The sequence below is a fragment of the Sphaerodactylus townsendi genome, linkage group LG11, assembly GCF_021028975.2.
Source record: "Sphaerodactylus townsendi isolate TG3544 linkage group LG11, MPM_Stown_v2.3, whole genome shotgun sequence".
In the NCBI taxonomy this organism is placed as follows: Eukaryota; Metazoa; Chordata; class Lepidosauria; order Squamata; family Sphaerodactylidae; genus Sphaerodactylus; species Sphaerodactylus townsendi.
Window position 1 is genome coordinate 56274866 of NC_059435.1, and position 19292 is coordinate 56294157.

General features: G+C 41.7%; 1 long non-coding RNA gene across 1 annotated transcript; it reads left to right on the forward strand.

Annotated features, from left to right (window-relative positions):
- The first annotated feature begins 4603 nt into the window (after positions 1-4603).
- On the forward strand, positions 4604-17702 carry LOC125441365. The gene is made up of 3 exons (XR_007245834.1): positions 4604-4727; positions 5625-5838; positions 17193-17702. It is a non-coding gene; the product is annotated as an uncharacterized LOC125441365 (long non-coding RNA).
- Positions 17703-19292: the final 1590 nt, after the last annotated feature.

Below are 19292 nucleotides of genomic sequence, written 5' to 3' on the forward strand. Positions count from 1 at the left end.
AAAGGATTATGAACACTTGAGCTCAGAGTTTGTCCCCATTTGATTTAATCAGGGACAAGTGTATGCTTGAAACTGTTTCTCTACTACAAAAACTTCACCACCAGGAGAAAGTAATGTGACTCAGACAGATGGAACAGCACTACAAGAAATAAACATGCAAAGAGCCAGAAGAGAAGGAAAATTGGGAGTTTACAATCCCTCAGCCTCAGCCAGAGAAACACAGTCCATCCTCCTAGCAATCTACCACATCCAAAATTGCAAACATATACACCAAATAAAATCTACCGTACCTATTCCCCAATACTAGCTTCGACTGAATTATCTCATAATCTTAATAAGAATAGGTGGTAACTAAGGCCACCCACCACAATTTATTTAAATTGGATAAAACATCAAAATCTCAAGTGATAATACTATTATTTGCAAGTTTTCTCTGCCCTTTCAAAGGCCACTTCCGCCCCATCAAATGTTTAATTGAAATGAAACATTATTTTAAATATATATATATATATATATATATATAAGAAGATTTTTGAAAAACTCAACACCTGTTCTTCAGCACATGTAAGCTCAGTTATATTTAAATTATACATTCCTTCCCTCCTTGGGGCACTTTCGAACATGAAGAATATAATGCACTTTCAATGCACTTTCAATCCACTTTGCAGCTGGATGTTACTGTGCGAAATAGCAAAATCCACTTGCAAACAATTATGAAAGTGCATTGAAAGTGGATTGAAATTGCATGTGTGAAAGTGCCCCTACAGATACAAAAAATTTGAAATGCCTTTGTGGTGTTGTCTATCACTGTCTCTCAAAATTCCAAAAATGACATGGGTTTAACAAGGTTGGTGATAGCTACGTTATATCATTGCAAGCTGTTCTCCCATCAGATTTATTGCTCAGGAAAGCAGGAAATTAAGGAGTTAAATTTTCTATAGTTTATTCCTCCCCCTATTCAAAACTATTTATACACAGTATGGAGACTAGAGGCAGAGAAGGGAGAAACAGGGTGGTTGCTGGACTAAAGAGAAGGCGAGCCAAGCCGGCCACCAAAACTAGTTGACAACCAATTGATCTGAAGAATATATGTGAATAAAACAAGTGCATCTAATTGTGGTTCAATGGCAAAGAGGCTGTAAAACTGAATCTATGTAAATGACTACACTGGGACAATTTGGTCTCTGAGGAACTTTTCGTCACTCAGACAGTAACAATGACTATAATCTGCTCCTTACTTTCTGTTCCATCTTCTTTTGAGCTCTTTTGCTTTTCATAGTGCTCAGACTACATGTTGTCTCCTGGTAATGTTCATCAAATGCATTTGAGAAGAGACTGTATTCCCTAACTCCTAAGGGGCTACTCAGTCTGTCTGACTCCTCTCTTGATCCTGTGCTGCATTTTACATGAATGCTTGAAATTAACTTCTGCAGCAAGATGATGGACTCTTCTTTCATACAATGGAGTCCTCAGTACACTGATTTGAATTGTTATGCCGTGTTAATGGCAGCCAGATTTCGGAGATAACAATCCTCACACATGTTTGTTTTCCTATCTTTTAGAAAATAAATATTTGCTTCAAATGAAGATACTGATGGCATAGATCTTTTTCCAAACATCAACCTAGACTTACAATGGTGCAGATATTATCCCCATTACTTGTTATATATTCAACCTTTGAAGCATGATTTCAATGTCAGAATGGTCTGTGGCATCATTTAGAACCATTCAAATGTATCAGGCAGATTCCGCATGGGCCAAAAACAGCGGTGTGAAAACAGTGTGAAAATGGTGTAAACTGTTTTACACCATTTAAAACCATTTTACACTGTTTTCACACCGTTTTCATACCACTGTTTTTGGCCCATGCGGAATCCACCTCTCTAAGTATGTTGATGGGTGCTGTCCTACAGAAATTTATAGTACCTCACAAGGAACAGGCAAACTAACAGCTCTACAGGGGAGTAGCTTAATAAAATGGCACCAGAGGCCTGCAGCTTATAGTTCGATCCAAGCTTGGCTGCGGCTAGGCTCAGATGAGCCCTTACTGCCCCCCACTTCCACGTGGCGATTGGGGGTGTGGCATGCCCCACTCACCGGCATGTAACTGCACCCTGGACTGAACTCTTTGGAGTTCAGAATGGGGCGCAGTTGCGAGGGAGGGCGCAGTCCTGCTGTGTGCCCCCTGGAAGTGGGGCCCTTGTTTCCAGTCCCTCCATGTCCCCGCTTAGTACACCACTGCCTACATCGTATGAATGCAATGGTGGCAGTCAAGTATTATGTCTTCATCACCACTGCCATACAGAAGGCTTTTAAATGAGCTCTAGTCCACGTCTTGTTGAATGAGTCGACTCTTCCTCTATGATCACTCTTATCCTCTCCTTTGTCTGTTCCTAGATCTCAACCTTTTAGTAAACCTTAGCAAACCAAGGAGTACTTGGGAATAATCATTTCACTCACCCATGTCATTTCCTCAATCCAGAAGTTAACCAGGGCATCCACAGACAGATAATAATTTATCCTTTCCCCCAGTCAGGACGCTTGGACACTACTAAATTGTCAAACAAGATATCAAAGAAGGCCTACAATAATTTTAGACTTTTTGGACACAGCAGTAAGAGACTTGCCTCCGGCAGGCCATTGCTGAAGACAGACAGTTTGATTCAGCAAAACTGACATTTTCTGCTCTCTTAAGATGGTCAACTTAAACATACACATTTGGATCACTGCATTTGTGAGATGACGAGTATGGGGCATTTGTGAGAAGAGACGCTCCAGCACTTAATTAGTAAGTTTATTTGCTAGAGGAAGTAAAAACTTTGTGGAAGATCCAAAGCAAAGGTAAACTGATGGAATCACATAACAAAGCAAGTTCTCTTGTTCCAACCAGATTGTCTTTTAACTCCTCCTGCATCCTCAACATTATACCAGCAACAACTCCCTCCTGGAAGCAGTGAGCATATTGCTAAATCACAGGGTTGCAACATAGCGTTAACGCTACCTGAAGCCAATGCCAGCAAGAAGCATTCTCCTGCAAAGCATGCTGCCAAAAAATTCCAAAGGACAAATCATCAACGGGATTGTTCTCCTACGTGAATATGGATCAGTTCAGGCCGTTAATTCTCGCCGTGTTTCCTGTTCTTGCTGAAGTCGGAGGTTATTGATTCACCAGCAAACAGAAAGGACTCACTACACTGCAAGATCTCCAAGCTGCAAACTGAAGCAGACCCAAGTTCATGAGAGGTCATCCTCTAAATTCCTGAACTGGTTTATTTTGTAGTGGAATGGTGCCCGAACCTCTGCTGCCATGCCCTGGCAACGTTTGAACACCATAAACAACTCTTCAAAGTGAGCATTGTGACTCAACATTTCAAAAAATACTGTCCAAGGAACACAATTTTGTTTCCTTCTCTCCTTCAGGCCAAATTCAAATTAAGGCCTGTTTGGCTGTGACATAAACAGTGGCCACGAGCCAATGAAAAGCAGCATGCACTCAAGATGCAATATGAGCTGTGTTCCTGGGGGACTGGAAAAGACTTGAGTAACAGCTGTCTCCTTTTAATTGCTTACTATTTCCAGAGTTTTTTTAAAATAACAACTCCAGTTACTTTCAGTTTCTATCCAAGATGCCAATAAATAATGTAAATCCTCCCCCACCCCAAAAAAGGGGAGTCCAAAAGACAGTGAAAGTGTTGTAAAATACTGTTTTTTTTAAAAAAAAAAATCCACTGAGAGTGTCAGCAAAATGAAAGCACTTTTCACTCCCCCTGCTTTTAGTGCGCCTTCTTTTTCCTCTTTTATGTTCACCCTCCCCCTTTTTCTTCTGTGCCAAAAACCAACTGCTGTAAACAGTGAAATGCTGGACTGTGCTGCACTCCAAATAAAGTTACCCGCATACTGATGGCCTCTCCTTTTTCTGTGTCAGCAAAACCGATTCTCTCCAGTGTTTTATCTGAAAAATCAAAGTAGCCAAGGCTAGCAGAGCAAGCCTTTTGATTTTGATGCACTTAAAGAAGGTTATAAGTACCCTATTTAGGATTGCGCTTTAAAAGTCATGCTGACCGACCCTATTTGCCTGTGATAACCCTGACTTTCTGACCCATGTTCCTGATAAAATCACTGCTCTTATTTTTGCATGTCTTGTCATGCCTTGTTAATTATAAGTTGTTGCCATTTTTAGGTCCCCTCCTCCCACCACAGGTTTATAGAAGTTAAATCTCTGCACTGGATGGTTATGTCAGATGAATCTTTTGCACACGAGCACATACATGAACTTTAAAGCGCCATGTAATGGTCTGCCTGTCAGATTGTCAGACCATTATGTTTTCTAGGATATTTACGGTAGTTCATGAACAATGGTAAACTTCAGGAAATGGAAATTATCCAGTGCAAATGCAAGCTATGATACATTGGATTGAAAACAAAATATACAACAAAAGGGGAGAGCTGGTTATGCTCCGCGGGTGATGAATAGGTTTGAAAGAGTCTGTAATATGATCACAAGGGGTGTGTGTGACATTTTGAGTTGCTTTAATAGAAGCACTGCATGCAGGACAAGAGAGATCAGGTAGCATTCTGCTGAGAAGAACAAGCTCAATTTCTCACAGTGTTGCCCCTAGTTCTGGTCATCATGTTTTAATGAAGATATGAATAGGACTGGAAGATGCTGTTCTGGGGGAATAAGAACCAGGGAATGCTGGGAATGACTCCTGCTGTTTGTGTCCCAGGTATCTAGCAGTCTGCTTTTGAAGGTGGAGGTTTTTAGCACTGCATATGTTCAGAGATGTGAAATAGATACCAGATCCATGAGGCTAGAGATACTGAGTATGTGCTAGAACAGGCTAAAATCATGCCTGTGTAACCACAGTATTATGTATAGCTGTGCACTTACAAATGAAAGGCACCCATTTTGGTTGATAAAAACAAAGCATGATCAAAGCCAGGTCTAGCTCTGTTCAGAGGAGCAGAAAGGAAGAAATGCAGGAAAGGAAGTGAGGGAAGGGAAGGAAAACTAGGGACAGGCCATGAGGAAGTGTGATTGGAAATGCAGTGAGGGGCTGGGGCAGACTGGCCATTTAACTTGCAGGGGAAATTCCTGCCAGGCCACACTTTTGGAGGAGCATGGGTAGCCAGTCTCTTGGCTCCGACATGACAAGGGCCACCAGTGAGGGTGTAAGAGACACTCATTGTGGGGCACCTCTGACCTACCCAAGCCAATTGGCCCTGGCAACCTCTATACACTCTTCATTGCCCCTCCAGGGCAACTGGTTGGCCACTGTGTGGAACAGGATGCTGGACTAGATGGACCCCTGGTCTGATCCAACAGGAGACTTCTTTGATCTGCAGCATGCAGAAGAACAGATGATAATGATCAGGGACAAATAATGTGGGACACGTTGCCCGCCTAGTTCTATACATTTTATCTTCTGAAGAAGATTTGGGGGTGGGGGGAGTGATGAGCATCTCTCAAGGATGGGCTTAGATCTGGGGTTAGGTCTCGGTCTGGATGGTTCTTGGATGGAGAAAAGAGTCATAGTGGAAGTTGTTTTATCAGGTAATGCCGGATCTACTTTACAATTTGCTTTACAAAGGTCAGGACAGGGTGCTGAACTATTGGTTGCTAGGTAACGGAGGACAGAAGTCTGCAGCCAGATCCTCTAACCTCCATGTCTTCTCCTGGGGGTAACTTGTGCTACCAACCTCCCTGTGCATCTTCACTCCGTCCAAACTTGGTGAAAGAAGGAAAAAGTCTCAGCTCCTAACTTCTGAATCTGCAAAACAACTGCTGAAAAACTCAAGAGTCTTTTTCTTCCGAGGAGCAAGAAAGTGTATGAAAATGTATGTCTTGAGCAAACTTTGTTCATATTCACACCCTCTTTCACTTTAATGAGAAATAGCAAAGCATATGGCAAATTACTGTAAAATTTACAGCTCCGTATCTGCAAACCACTTCTGCTGGGTTTTCCTCAAGGAGAAGTGTGAAAGAATATATTATTTGACACTAATGTTCATTTTGTCTGCTCTGATGTCTGCAGTCAGGAGTGGTTAAATATTTTATCTTGACTTTTGAGTCTCCCTTACCTTCTCCTTCCTCGCCAGTGATCCACTTCTTTCTCATCCCTTGCCTCCATGATGAATCCTGACAGGCTTTTTCTTAAGTCCTTGCTCTCAATTCATCCCAGCGTTTCTGCGTCAGGTACCAGGCCAGCTGGCCTGCCTGCCTTGCATATGTGCAAGTTTTAACAGTGTAAATAAACTGAAGCAGTCTTTTTCACCATTTGATCCTAAACTGAAACAGAGCTTTTGATTTCTGTTCCTGGATTATAACAAGGCAAGGAAAGGACAGCCCTTGCTTGCTGTCATACCAGAATCCAGCCTTTCCTGCAGTAGATACATACCAGAGAGAATAAGCAGGGCTAGACCTGGTCTACACACGCAGCAGAACAAGAATCCAGAAATGGTTGGGTGGACTACACAATGTGCGTGTGTGCGTGTGTGTGTGTGTGTGACACAGAGAGAGAGAGAGAGAGGCGGGGTGACATTTCTGGAAGATGCTGCACAAATAAATGAAGTAAAGCTTAGCACAGTAGGAAGAGACATGCCCTCTCCATTCTCTTCTTGCTACTTGGGCTGACTACTGGCAAAGAGTTTTTTCAGAAGAGGTAGAATTGAAAACCCAGGCCCCTCTCCAGGAGTCCGGAGTGATGCAATTTCCTCAGAATTCTATGAGGTCCTTATGTTGCTTACATGTATAGACTAAGCCCACGTCTGCGGCAGTCAGAATGGCTTCAGGGTCCTTCAAGACTTACTATGGCATAAACTTACATGAGTCAGTTAGACTGTTAGAGCCTATTTCAACCAATGCAGCATTTTAGCAGCACATTAATTGGGCTGTCACCAGAGTCAAGAAATCTGGTCAGTGATGACAGAAATTCATCAATAAACACTCATCAGCCTATAATACTCTTTTGCTAAGTGATGATCCTTCCTTATGCAGAAGTAGCCTTCCTCTGACTGAGGAAGATGGAAGTTTCTCACTTAGAGGAAGGGAGTCATTGAATTAAAGTCATCAGAAGAGCCTTCCTGGACTAGTGGTCCATCAAGTGCAGCATCCTGTCTTACACAGTGGCTTATCAGTTATTCTTGAGGTCTATCAGGGCATAGAGGCTGAGATCTTCTTCAAATATTGCCTCATGGCACTTGGATTCAAAGGTTTACTGTTTCTGAATATGGAGATTCTCTATAGTCACCAGGGCTAGTAGCCACTGATAGATCTATCCTCAAGGAATCTGTCCAGTCCCCCTTGAAAGCTCTCTAAGGGTGTAGCCTTCACTGCATCAATTTGGAAAGATCTCAAGTAACAGGACAGAAAATGATCTTTGTCCGCACTTACCCCTTGTGTGTCTATGACCCCTTGTCTACTATATGGAAGCCACTGCCATCCATACAGTACTGAGCTAGATGCTCAAATGACCTGATTCCACATAAGGCAGCTTCATGTGTTCATCTTATGCTGGCTGCCCATTTCTTGTCCAGGGTTATCAACATTTTTTCTTGCCACATGTTCCTATGCCTTTAACAGTACCTTGATCTGCAGTCTTTTGGGGGAGGGGTCAGGTCTCAGCTGAGTCGATTTATGGCAAGTTTGAAGGATTTTTGAGGCAAGAGTTGAACAGACATGGTTTGCCATTGTCTGCCTCAATGTAGCAATCCTGGACTTTCTTGGCGGTCTCCCATCCAAGTACTCACCAGGGCTAATCCTACTGAACTTCTCAGATTTGATGAGATCAGACTTTTTTTGTCATGATCCTGAAAAGCAATGGCTATTTATTTCAGCGCCATAGTTACTAGTTGTCTAAGTGGCCTTGGGAAGACAAAATGTTGAGGGTTTTTTGGAGCAAACAGGGACCCTGATCAGTGATATGGGGTCTCAGTGAGAGGAAACATATTGTGAACTCCTGACAGTGAAGTGACTGAAACAACCAAGGTTCATATAAGGAAGTTCTTTTCAGTCTGGCTATTTGTACTGTGCACCAATGTTTTTGGTTGGTTGGTTTTTTGTTAAAATACTTAAGCGGCCACATTTTTGAAGAATCTCCCCCATAATATTTTGCTCTGTGAATCAATGATCTCTTTTTCTTATGCATCATCTTCAAGAACTCTGTTTTCATCACACTTCATACAGTATTTCTCTTTGCCTTCAGGGCTTCTCTTTTTTTGGTCTCTTTTCCAAGGCCTTCAATCACTGTTCTTTAGGGAGTGTGGCCTTTTTCTTTAAATCCCCTGGCAATCAGACACATCCGGATGGATCCTTTCCCTTTTCCCTAAAGGTTATGTATGTGTGTCTCCTGGCTCAGTGGTTCTCTCTCAGATTAGCGGCTGTCTCCTCTCCTATCCACATTTTATATTCTGTAGAAAGGACAGCAAATCCCAGTGAACATGATTTCACAAATAGAATTTGGGCATGCTAGAAATGCTTGAGCCAAAATGCTCTGAAAATGAAAGCAATTAACAAAACATAAATAAGGCTGCAACTCCCGTGTGCTGAATCGTTAAATGAGGACTTATTTGTTAAAAAAATGTCATCAAATATAGGACAGAAAAGCCACATAAACCAGGAATTAACATTGCAGTCCGAAGCAGACTTATACCCCTCTAAGCCCATTGAATTCAGTGGACTTAGAGGGATATAACCAGTGGTGGAATTCAAATAATTTAACAACCGATTCCAGTGGTGGGATTCTAACAACTGGTTGTTTACAAGCTCCATTTTAACAACCGGTTCTGCCAAAGTGGTGCGAACCTGCTAAATCCCACCACTGGATATAACTTTGCTTGGGAAGACAGGTGTAACAGGGTGTGGAAGCTCAGACTCCCTTTTTGGAGTCTGCCTCACTCCAACTCTCCCCAGAGAAATAAAAGAAGGAACCTCTGACAAAAATGGAGGGGAAACTCTGTAAGAGTTGATTGTTGGCCCAAATGCTGACAGACACCTCCCTTTGTAGGCACACTGAAAAAGTAGACTGGAACTTTGGGTAATGTGAAACAGAATTTGCAAAGTTTATTTTGCTAGAAATGAAGGCTTCTCAGTTGACTTGAGAGGTTTTAAACGCTTGTTGATTACAGAAAGTAAAGAGCTTCTACTTGCGAGGTTACTCAGTCAGTTACAATAAAGTTTTCCATTTGGTCACACGCAGGTGGCCAATATACTTCTTCTCTTAAAGAGGTTCTGGTTCTTAAGCTTTCTCATGTACACAGGTTCTGTTTTACTTCAGCTTTCTCTCACAGAGGTTTCAGCTTTTAGTTGTTACACACACAGACACTAGATTCTCTCTGATCCACACCCTTTCTAGTTCACACAACCACCCAAGTCTTAAGACTGGAAGGACTCTGAGCTCAACACTGCATGCACCTTCCCTTTCAGTCCCCTGTTAGGGCCTAACTGCCCCCTTTATGGACTGGTCTTCACCTGATTGGGCTTTGAACAGGGGTTGGACAGACACTAGTCTGGACAGACAAGCTGCCAAGCACCTGAGTGGCGGATTCACCTTCCACCAAGCCCAGGGCTTTCCCTCACACTCTATCAAGCCTCCTCAGCCTGACTAGAGCAATCTGACTTCTGGTCAGAACACTCAAGCAGCAACAGATCTCTCTTCCTGATCTGCTCTCTCTGCTTTGGATCCTGGTCCAAGCACGAACCAAGGAAAAAAGACCCTCAGCACTCCAGCTGCCTCCTTTTCTTCTCCCTGGCAATTTCCTCCAGCCAATCAGGACTGGGCAGGACTTAACTCTTTCAGGGCAGTCTCTCACTGGAAACCCCTTCCCAAATATGGGCATTTGTCACAACAGGCACTGTGTATCTGTGCAAAAAACTGCAGCATTTGAGAGGCCATTAGTCTGGGAGTAAGAGCATTTGTGAGATGCTGCCTGATCGTGGGACTTTATTTGGTTTATTATCAAGGCATGGGGTTTTTTTACTTCTATGCAAAACCTGGTGCTTAGATGGTACAGGCCTGCTGCCCTTATACACACTGATCCTGTTCACACATTACAGTGAATAGATGTACATTCTCACAGGGTTGCCAGGTCTGGGTTGGGAAATCCCTGGAGATTTGGAGGATGGTAGGTTTAGTAGAGTTTGGGCAGCAGGGGAGAGGCCTCGGTAGGTATAATGCTATACAGGCCACCCTACAAAGCAGCCATTTTCTCCAGGCCAACTGATCTCTGTCATCTTAAGATCAGTTCTAATTCTAGGAGGTCTCCGGGTCTCATGTGGAGGTTGGCAACCTATCTACATGTGAATACGCATCACTGTTTATTTTTCTCCTACCATCACTTCAAAATGAGAGGATCCCCTTGAGGTAACAACTTAAGTTTACACTACCGTGTTTCCCCGAATATAAGACAGTGTCTTATATTAATTTTTGCTCCCAAAGATGTGCTATGTCTTATTTTCAGGGGATGTCTTATTTTTCCTGTGTTCTGTTCGTCGGGCATGCTTCCAAACAAAAACTTTGCTATGTCTTACTTTCAGGGGATGCCTTATAGTTCTTATTTCAGCAAAACCTCTACTATGTCTTATTTTTCGGGGATGTCTTATATTAGGGGAAACAGGGTAAGTAAATAACAATTTATCTGAAAAAGGGTTAAAGAGCAATCTTGTCTGGAGACTTAAAGTGGTATATGACATTGTTCCTCCATTTTATCCTCACAACTAGTCTAAGGGCAGAGCAAGCTGAAAAAGAGTGACTGGTTGAAGGCGACGCAGTGAGCTTCCAGGACAGTGTGGAATTTGAACTTGTGTCTCCCAAATCCTAGTTTGCCACTGTAGCCACTACACATGCTATGGCATGCACAAATACAGTGAAACAATAAATGTGGCAGATGCTTGTTCATTGGTATTTACTACCAAAAGGCTGTGTGAAAATGCACACGTGTGAAATGTCACAGGGTTTTCAAGGCAAGAGACTATGAAAGATGAGCCTGCCTCTGTGTAACACCCTTAGATTTCCTTAATGGCCAGCATCCAAGTACTATATGCGGCCAACCCTGCTAAGCTTCCACAGATTGCCAAAATCAGTCTGGGCTAGGTTGTCAAGCTGCTATGGACAGCCAAACTACTTGACAAAAAATAGACTCCCTGCCTACAACCAGTGAGCAGAACATGAGCCATAATGGCAGGTGTTCAAATATTCCTATCCCCAAAACACCTACTTGCTCTGCTCCATAGGCATCCATTTTACTACAGGGAGAAACAACATAAAATTGCACAATTATGACTAATGGGTGAGTGTTATTGGTCCATACCTCTTTCCCTTTTACCCGCAACTCCCTCTTTACCTTTTACAAACTCCCTTTTACAGCCCCCTAGTATCTAAATATACCCTCTAGTTGAAAGATTACTCAGAGCTGAGCTGAGTTTTAAAAATCTTTAAAATTATAGTAGTTCAATTTGATGACTCACTGATACACAGAATTTCTGTAATCTATATGTAATGATGCAGGTGTTCCAGGTGGTAGAGAAACTAAAGCCTTCAAAATTATATGAAGCATAATAAGCTTATTTTTAGTGCTAATTAGATTGCCACAAAAAAGTAAGCTAGCTGCAAGATTCCCAAAACTCTTAACCAGACTGGATTTTTAGTACAAAAAAAAAAAAGGGGGGGGGAGCTTTCAGGACAGAATAGAAAAGGCCAACTCTGCTGTTTGTAGCCCTTTTGAACTGGAGATCAGAAGGGGATGCACACTTAATGAGATTTGATGACATTAGGCACACAACAGATTTCAAACTGCACCAAAAACTAATGGGATAAAAAATGGCAATTTTCTCTTTAAAATATAAAAGACAGCTATTTGTTATGCCCCCCTCCTCCCCCCCCCCCCGAAAACATTGCAAACTACTTAAACTCTGCAAAGGAGATCCAAGTGAAAGGCATTTCTCCTTAAAGTCAATTTCACTCCATTTCGCCAATCCTTTAATCTCTCTTTTTATTCACTCTTTAAGATAATTAACAGAGGCGTTCCGACCAGTTACACTCAGCAAAGTAAATGCATCTAATTCTGAAGGAGGAGGCGAGTTCACTATGATGAATGAAGCTCAGCGTAGCAGCAAATTCTATTCCAAAATCATTTTCAATTCAAAGGTTCCATTTCCAGAGATAATGATGGAGGCTCAGGATTAATCACTGGCTGGGGGAGAGGATGGCCCAAGGCAAACCCACAGGCCATTAACCCTTGCAGGTCACATTAAGCCCATAGGAAATGCACAGGGTCAAGTTCATTGTTCCTATTATAAACTCTCCTAGGAGGAAAAAAAGTTAGGCCTAAATGTTTATACATGTTTTCCATCCTCATGTTCATAGGAGCTTTGAATAGCTTTTGGCAAGCCTTGTGTATTTCACCTCCTGTGTGTGTGTGTGTGTGAGAGAGAGAGAGACAGACAGACAGACAGAGACAGACAGAGACAGAGACAGAGAGAGACAGAGAGAGAGATAGGATGGACATATGCTCCTGTTTGACTTGATGCCAAATATCATAAGTAGATTCCCCCTCTTCCCGAATTTGTTTTCTGAGAAATATTGAAGTTTTCAGAAATGGAGGCAACAAAGCAACAGAGAACAAAGGAAACAGAGATGTGAGAAAGCAAATCCACATGTGGATAAGCTGGCATATCTTTACTAAAGTGAGCATCCTTTTAGTCATCCCATCCCATTCATTTTAGCAGTACACAGACTCACAGTTTGGGGTAGCTAAAAAATAATTTCAACTGCAATCTTACAGGCATAGAGCAAAATCTCATTGGCTATCATATTGAACTAACCATGTGTATCTCCTTTCTGTGAGCTTGGGAGTTTTAAAACACAAAGACTTTACATTCATTGTCTTTTTTTATTCTCTTTGCTTATTTATACTGCAGTCCTAACCAGAATTACTCTTGTTAAGACCACTGAAGACTGATTAGAATCTCTGTATATTTACTTGGGAGTTGATCCTATTGAACACACTGAAATTTATTTCTGAGTAAATACGCACAGGATATGTCTTCATTACTCTGGTGCATTTTAGGGGGGGGAAATGCCTGGTAGGATTTCTAAGAATAAAATCTACCTGGGTTGCTGGGGAAAATGTGTGGGTGTATGTTATGTATGTCTGAATATAATATGGTGATGGGAGGAAGAATATGATGATGAAGCTTTCCTTCAGTGGCAAAGCGGAGTTATGAATCCAATTCCAGAGGCCTCAAAGTTTTAGAAGCAAGAGATAAGAGGTCAGCCCTTGATGGGGGGGAAAAGGCAGTTATGAAGCTCAGATCAGAAGCTGGCCTTGTGGCTCTTCCAACCTGTTGGGTCCCTGATTAGAAATGAAAAGTAGATTCTTGGCTTTCAAGCTGACAAAAAAAACCCGCATTTTAAATCCCTTTTGAGGAAAACCTTGGAGATGTAAAGCAACCGCTAGGGATGAGAAGAACAAACAGCTGGTCCTGTCTTTCCGGATATGGGGATTGGGGGTGGGGTGCACAGCCGAAAGAAGATGACTGCCTCAGGCATTATCCTGAAATTCAAAAGCCCCAAGTTCCATTTCCAGATTGGTCATGGAAATCATATGTGAGCCTACCAAAGTAAATGTGCTGGTTGTTACGTCATTCTACTACCATGAAATGGGTCATTATGAAAAATCTGCTAGCTGAAGGGTGTCTCAAAGGAACTATAAACAAACATTTGAAGCACCTACATGACATCAGTGACTATGCTGGAAAATCTGTAAGTAAGAACTACAAAATCTGTTAAAGTAAGTTTGTTAAAGCAAGAAAGGAAGTTCAGAGCTCCTCAGTTTTGTGTCAAATTACTCTCATGCTCAATGCCAGTACAAAAGAAGCTGAACAATAAAATCCACGCCTCACAGCTGCACAATTTGCATCACTAATTGGAATGACATATCAGTCTCTTGCTGTCTGTCTGTCTGTCCATTGTATCTGCCCAAAAGGAATGATGATCCAGAATAGAAGCCACTGCCCCTTAAAAATGGTTATACACAAATTGTTTTCTTTAATATTGTATGTAACAGTAACCTGTATGTGAAAATAAGACAATATTTAGAACCATCAATACTTTCATCTCTCTACAGAACACTGTCTAGAACCTTAACTTGTTCAGCTGCGGCATTTTCTCTTTTATATTTTTGGAAGCTGACATGTAGTTGAAGGAGAGTAAACAAAGGCCAGCAAGCTTATTTTTTCCTTAACTGCTTCCATCCTCCCTCCATATCAAACCACTTTAAACCCTCCCCAAACCCAGAAAAAGAGACAACAGCAATGCATAATTAGAGTTGCCACAAATTTCACAGTTGAACACATTAGATGCATACTTTGTTCAATGGCCACAACCCTTGTTCATCAGCCACAATCACCTGTGAGCCAAACATTCAATCTGTTTGCCTATTGGACACCTCAAAAGACTTTCAAACACTTGATAATTATACAATAGCTATGATGGTGGAGTTTGCATCTGAGGAATGGATGAGATTGATTCTATCCAGGGTCAGGGATGGTATGGACAGTTCAGGTCAATTAACAACCAGAAGCAGGATCTACATCACTCATAAGGCTGTGAGAAAATGCTCGTGGACTTAAATGAATTAAATGAGAAATGTTCATGGACTTAAATGAATACCAAATAATAAGACAACTGAGTGCTTGCTTATAATCACAGGCTGACTGGTTGATTTTCTTGTTCTTTATTTGTACCATTGACAGTCACAACCAATTTGTGGAGGAGGGAGGAAATTGAATCTATGGGGTTCTACGAGAAAGTGCATGTGTGAAACATGTTGATCCCACTGTATGCCATTGTTACCAGACTGCCCCAGGGTGTTACCAGACTATTACCAGACCGACCCCACCAGACGACACCAGGCTGATCCATGGTGGGAGGAGAGGCTGTTTCTAAAACAACAGTGTCTTAACCATCCACCAACCCTTGGGGTGCTTAGCAGTACAGTGGCAAATTGGGGGAACCTATTCTTTGCTTTGGCTAGTATACTCTCAAGGACAGAAATCTTGTCTGGTCTTGCCCTCACCCATATCCTCCACACAAAATAGCCTGCCCCACCCCCTTCCTGAAGGGATGAAGATAAAACAATACCTTCTGCCATGGAAGCCCATTTCCACCTCCAACCCTGGTCTATTTATCTCTCTAAGTCAAAGAACATGCTGATGTATTTGTTCCAAGGTGTTCCCGCCAGCACAATACTCTGACTAACTTCCCTCTAAAGATCACCTTATTTACACTGACATTGTTTTACAGTTGTAAGTGAATTAACTACCTTCCCCCTTTCAGCCACTCTAGGCTTAGCCACTTAAGTCCAGTGCTCAAACCATTAGATTATTACTCAACATTTAAGTTGATCTCTCTCTCTCTCTCTCTCTCTCTCTCTCTCTCTCTCTCTCTCTCTCTCTCGTTTTTCTCCAGAAAAGCAAGGCTTCCCTTTGTCTTGGGAGATTAAAGGTCTCTTAGCATGGCTGGAGGACCTGATCTTCCCCATAAATTAGCCTGTTGCCCAACACTGAGTGCCCAGTACTAGTGAACTGTTCTTTAGTTCAGTTGCGCTGCATACCACCTGCTTTCTATCTTGCTTCCTTGGAGACTAGTTGGGCCCTGGACTCTGCTTCTTGGACCCAAAGCCTCTTCACTATCTGGCAAAGTATAAGCCTTCCCCCAAAATTCCTTTGTTTTTCCAAACCTATCCACTCAACTCTATATACATTCTAGGACTGCTTGTGTGTGCCCTGCTGCTTTGATTATTGTGTGCTTGTATTTTTTATTTTTATTTTTTTCAATAAAAATTGCTAAGGTTTATCTCATTTGCCCATGGATTCCTTGCAAAAGCAACTCTTCATAAACTTTGGCAACCAAGATTCTGAGCTCGCCCACCTCTTGTTAAGGAAGGTCTGCCCTTCACGAATTCCCTCATTCTAAAAGGAACAGATGCCAGCATTTTATGTAATACTACTGTGCTTCTGGAATACTTGAAAAATGAACAGGACTGAACTGCTTGCAAACAGTGAACTGATTGACAGACAAATCACCTCTGATCACAGTTGGGAAGTATATGGTGAACTAAGCAGGTGTTTGAGCAACCTTATTTGAGATACCACATAGTTGGCTTCTGCTAGAATGATGGGAAAGATTTTGATTTTTGCTGGTCACACAAAAGGGAGTTTTTTGTTCTCTGAAACCCTAGGCTTGTCAGCAAACTTGAATTTGAACACAAGAAGCTGGTGTACCCTGAATCAGAACATCGATCTTTCTAGCTCAATACTGCCATATTTCAGATCTCAGGCTGAGAAAGTCTATCTCTAACAGTTGTAATGGGAAATCCTTTAATTGCAAATGCCAGGGGTAGAACCTAGGATATTATATATGTGAAACATGCACTGTATCCTTGAGTCATGAATTTCCTGCGGTTTGTGCACACCTCTTTCATAAAGCTATGTACTGTAGCAGGTCCATTCCCTGGAGTCAGTCAAACCATTATTAATTTTCAGAAGCAGAGATGCTGGTGTTCTTGTCTGCCTGCAAATGGGACTAGCTAATTTGGAAATCTTTCCTCCTGATCCCTGAAATGAGGGGAACCTTCTGTAGTTACTCAGTGATAATAGAAACACACTCTGTGCCTGGTCAGGGGCCCTTTCATTTATTCACATATTCCACCATTGAGTTCTGGCATTGAAAACAGATGCTGTTGTGCTGTTAAGGAAGGGAACAGTGGTTATTTCCCGGAGGGAAAAAGTGAAATGACTAAAGCTGCAGTGTTTAGTGGATTGATTTATTAGATTATCGTGGTAAAAACCTTTCGCCAAACTAATATGAAGCCCTGATTCATTGGGCAGAATTCTTTAAAAAATAATATGAAAATATACAAAGCCCATGGATTTTGTGGTGCCATTTAGAACACTTTCCCCTCCCATATGAAATGAATAAGGGATGCCTCTCCTGGGATCACGCTGTCTTTAATAGGTGTATCTATTCTCTTTTAAAGGTATATATTCTTCTATAGAACTACCGGTATTTGTTTATTTTTACATGCAAATGTATTTAATCGTGTGGTCAGCTAAAAAAAAAACCTGGATGAATTGCCTAAGATGACTTTAATTGAAAGACAGCCCTAAAAAAAAAATCCTTATTCATTCTCAGGTGATCTCAGAGAAAAAGCTGAAGATGTTTTCCAAATTATCCCAGTGCTGCTACACTGATGCAAAGAACCCATGAGACCAGGTCGGGGAAAACATACAAGCTCTGTGGCCACACAGACGAAGAAAGAAAGCTATAACAGATAAATAAAGCCACACAAAATGTATTTCCATTACCAAGAGGAATTAAGCAATTACTAGTACTATTAATTTGCTTCTCTATCTCAAGAATACTTACTCCCGCAAAGGAAAGGGGGAAAATAATTTTAGCCATTTACAGAGAGCTCTTCAGTGGCAGTTTTAAAAATTCCAGCAAACAGGATGCTTTGATCTCCTAGAAAAACCTAGGGTGCATCTAACCAGATAGCAATTATTATGCTACCAATTTCTAGCTGTTTCTGTCTGTCTAGATTGATGTTGAAAATATGTCTGTCTATTCATATATGTATAGTCATGTCCAGATATTCACAAACATATACATACATATTTTAAACACCCCATACTAACGTGCAAAATAAACATAATTACAGTATCTCTCGTGTGTAATGGAATGTGTTTCGTTCCACTCTTAATTGACTAAAAGGATTTGCAAATGCAGAATGGAAAACCTTCAGCATCAATTTTTAATAAAGAACTGTAATAAGATGCTAATCATCTTATAAGATTAAGTAGCTAGATGGTGATAAGATGATTTAGCATACAGCTGCTGGTGCCCAGTTCTCTCTAATTAAATCCTGAACCAACGTTAAGCTAACATTAAGGACTTGGTTTGAACCAAAGAGAAAAACAGCACACAAGACTAGGCTGACCTTTCATGGTAGCACAAAGGCAAAAAAGGAGAAAGTTGAAGGACAGTTCTAGATGAATCAGTTATGCTAAACAATGTTTCTAGCATTTGACCTCTGCAAAGAGATGAGTGGGTCATCTACTCATCAACTGCAGTTTGTTGTCATATGATCAGTGAATAACTGTAGTTGTTACAGGTTGTATCTTCCACAGGATGTATCTCCCACAGCCCAATGTGTAACTTGGGAAAAATGCAAAAGGGGGAGGGGGTGTCATGCTCTGTAGGAGAACCCGTCACATCCCTATACTAGGTCCATTTGGAATAAGTGCCCTTCAAGGTGCTCTTTTATTAGAGAGTTACATATCTGAACAGATAGGGAACATATCCCACATCCAAGATAGAAGTGTAGCCATTTCATAGTTGTCTGATGTGGAATATGTTAAACAGAAAATTATCTCTATTTCAATAAAAATGGTGTGGAGGGGGAATGAATTGTAGTGTCCATGGGAGGCAGAAATGGTGAAGCTCCTGAACTTTCACCCCAATATCAGAATGTAGCCTTACAACTCCCAAAGCACTGTTGTAGAAGATCGCACATGAAGAGCAGTTTTCCCTCACCATTAGAGGATTAAGTTTGTGGGCTTGCTCAGATCATAAATTTACAGTACAACGAATGTGCTGTTGATTTTGGTTGACTTGTTCCAGATGTCTTCTCTCACAGAAGCACTTGTGTTTGGGACATGTTGTGTTTTCTCAGTTTACAATCTACATTATTTTGTTACTGGCTGTGTCAGTTGACAGGGCCATCATAATTGAGAACTTTTTCAACATGGTTGTGCAGACATCACAAGCCCTAGCCAATGGCATATCTTTATGGGAATGTCCTCTTCCCGTGTCTGCAGTATTTCGCCTGGAAAAAAGGTATTTGGGAAAGAGGTGAAACTGACTCAAGGAGAAGTGACTAGATAACCCCTTGTGATTTTCTCGCTTCCATAACTTCTGGGAATTCTACAGCATGTCTCATCCAGCAACAAGAGAGCACCAACAAAATAGATTCAGGTGGGTAGCCGTGTTGGTCTGAAGCAGCAGAAAAAAGATTGAATCTACCTTTAAGACCAACGAAGTTTTATTCTTGGTCAGAGCCATAGCGAGCGGGAACTGTGCCCGGGGCATGTGTGTGCCCTGCACTCCTGCCATGGCCCCGCCCGCCCAGCCCCAGAATGCCCTGGAACGTCCACGCCCCCTGCACCAGTGCGCTCCCGGTGCAAGACACACACCCTGTCCTCTGGGCACTACACCACTGTTTTTGGCATAAAA